This window comes from Schistocerca serialis, chromosome 3 (genome assembly GCF_023864345.2).
Source record: "Schistocerca serialis cubense isolate TAMUIC-IGC-003099 chromosome 3, iqSchSeri2.2, whole genome shotgun sequence".
Taxonomy (NCBI): Eukaryota; Metazoa; Arthropoda; class Insecta; order Orthoptera; family Acrididae; genus Schistocerca; species Schistocerca serialis.
Genome location: NC_064640.1, coordinates 256,151,099 through 256,154,425, shown reverse-complemented (window position 1 = coordinate 256,154,425; position 3,327 = coordinate 256,151,099).

The following is a 3,327-nucleotide window of genomic DNA, read 5'->3' as shown; positions in this document are numbered from 1 at the left end:
CGGTTTTGAGTCTGCGTTGCACCTGTTGCTTTCAGCACTCAAGTTTCTGGAGGGCCATGACGCCCCAGTGCCGCCAGCCTGCTGCTGTCACCTGCTGCAGTCGGCACTGAGTTCCAAGTGGGACTCTGTGCCACAGTGCTAGCTGTTGTCTGAATCCTGCCTAGGGGCAGCAGGTCAAATCTCGAGCAGAACAGTCTTCACACCCTGCTACAGTGAATGCATTTGGGCCAGAGAGTGCCATCTGGAGGAGCTCCCACCATCGCCAAGAGTAGCAGTGCACTTCTGATGTCACAGCCTTGACATAGTAGTCTGCCAGCTGTCCATAGGTCTTATGTCAGCAATGCTGGGTATCAACATAGCATTCTGGGTGGACACCACTGCCCATACATCACCTCTGGGCAGGGTCGATGAGGAGAGGGGTGTTTGCCTGACTGAGCTGCAAAGCAGTATGTGCTGAAGATAACAAAGATGTTGTCTGTTGTCAACAGTGTTCATACTAGGCCCTCAACGCCATCAATCATCACCCCCGACCCTTCTGAGTGATGTCAGAGTTGCTGACATCCCAAAAGCCCACAGCAGGTGTGTCACCCCAGAGCATGCCATCCGAGCCACAGCTCTCAGTGTCAGCATTCAGGGTGAGTGAGACCATATTTTTTAATTCTTGTATGGTAACAATAATGGCATCAAAGTAAAGGGGTCGTGATTATACAAATGTCATGTTTCTAAAACCAGAGGAACAAGTACATTTATCACAATTTAAAGGCAATTCTAGGGATGAATGGTTAGTGCCTGTTTGTTGTATGCAGTGTAATTTGCTAGGACACTCTGTGCCGAATCAGGGGTGGCAATTTGTGTCACTTATAATCATTTTCGACATACAGCCAGACAGTGTAGAGAGTCCACGTGGCTCATGATTAGACAGAGGAAATAGATGAATTCTCGTAGTGCTAGTGTTGAATGTTTATTTTTTGTGTTTTGTAAGAGTAATAATTTTAAAATGAATGCTGAGGAGACAAAGGCTAAATCAGAGGCACAGAGTGTCACCAGAGATCAAGCTGTAGAATCGTTCTAGTAAATCAGACAGTTCAATTGAGGGCAGATGAGGTAGCTTTATGTAATAGTTTGGCAGAGAAAAGTGAAGAAGCAGAACTGTTGAAATCATGAAGTTTAGGAGTGAATCCTGCTACTGCTAACATAGTTTCGCCCTTTTCTGGTAGTGTGCCTGAGGATGCGTTACAATTCTTGGAGGATATCAGGTCATCAGCTGGCATGTTGAATGGTCAGATAGTCAGTTGCTGCAGATTGCTAGATTATGTTTGGCAGGTAAAGCGAAATCGTTTGTGCATTGTGCAGAAGCATAGCATACCCTGAGTATGTTTGAGCAGCTTAGACAGGGATTAGAGCAGAGTACTGGAAACAATATAGTGCAGCGTTTTTTCGTGAACAGTTGGGTGTGGTGTCTAGGAGATATAATGGACTGGTTGAGGATTTTGCAGATACACTTAGAAAGTTGAATGTACCTACGTATGAATTATCACAGAATGAGGAGGTGAATAAAGTGATTTTGCAAGAAGCTGAGCCCAGAGCACTGGATACGTTTTTGAGGGGTTTGGCATCATAAATGTCGAGGAGAGTGCACACTGGGACACTTAAAGATTTTCATGCTGCAAGTAGTAGGGCAAACTATGTTGCGGGACATTTTGTTAGTGTGGATTGCCTACATCAGGGGCAGGTTAGCACTCAGGGGCAAACCTATTGTTTTGCTTTGATTGATAGGTCATTAAACTATTGTTCTCCTTTGATTGACAGGTCCTTAACCTATTGTTCTGCTAAAAGGCTCCTTCCTTTTAATTGACAGGTCCGTACCATATTGGCCTCCCCCCCTCCCCCCTCCAACCGATCCCCTTGCACTCGCTGCTACAGGTACACTTTCAGGTCTGAGTTACTTGAATAGCCCATCTCAATCTTATCAATTTGATTGACTACTTAGTTAAATTGATCAATTAATTAATCTCTCCCCCTCTGCTAAACCCCTGTCACCTCCCACCCTCCCTCCTGGAAATTGGAGGGAAAAAGACTCAGTTGATCAGTCATTTGGAGGGAATTCGATTGCAGCATATGCAATATTTTTTAAGCAATTTAGACAATCTACAGAATATTGTTTAATTGTTTATGGCGGTGTATGGAATATGGTTTATTTATTTAGTTAAATAATTTGTCTGGAAATCGAATGCAGAGCATGGAATATTGTTTAAACAATTTAGGCAATGTGTGGAATATTGTTAATTTAAACAATTTATACGTTTCAAGGCAGTGTGTGGAATATAGTTTACTTATTTATTTAAAAAATTTCAGGGAATCGATACCCTTCCTCACCACCCTATTTCCCCTCCTCCCACTTCACCCCCTCTCCACTCACTCTTCCCTCTTCTACCTGGAAATGGCGGTTCTGCGGTGGAGGGGAAGGATCTCACGAAGGGAAATTTAAGTGTATATTGTTTATTTATAAAAAAGATCAGTTTGCGGGTGTTGGATTTCCCTTGATCATCATTCTCTGCTGTTTGGAAAGATGCAGGTCAGGTAACAAGTAATTAAATGTATCGCCTTTCTTTTTATTCCAACCGTGCAAGGAATACCGTCATGAAACACACATCACACGTAATTACATAGTTAAAAATCTTTCAATTGCGAAGCACTCACCACCCGCCATCGCCTCGTCACTGGACCACACAGAATGCCACTGCATATTTTCGCAGGAGTCGGGATGCACTGGCGGCCCCGCACAGCGAACGATGTGGCCATAAGCTGCTGAAGCATGCTCAGGTGTCAGTTCGAGTCCCACGCACATGAGGCAGTGGCATCCCTTTCGTACTTGACACCTGAGAAATACCTGTCGAAACACGTGACTACCTACACACCATTGCTGGCGCAATGATCCATAGCCTTTGTCCCTGCTGTCCAGGAAGATGTTTGCATGGCGGGTCACCCTCAGCAAGATGTTTGCATAGCGGCTCACCCTCGCAGATGCAGCCAAAACGTTCTCAATGTCATACTGGCGTCACAGGTGTATGTAAATAAGAGCCAAGTCTCCACTCTGAACACGCTATAAAAATGTGTTGCAATGCTTCCCAGAATAGCACAGGGTGCATTCTCCCTAGCTATACTAAGGGGACATGCGAGACGCCTCTGGCTGCGGATGTGTTTACTCAGCCACCACACGAACCTGCCAGTCCAGTGCAGGCCTAATTGCCAAGCGCAAGATGTTTGCATAGTGGCTCACCTGTGCAGGTGCAGCCAAGAGGTTCTCAATGTAATACTGATCTATGT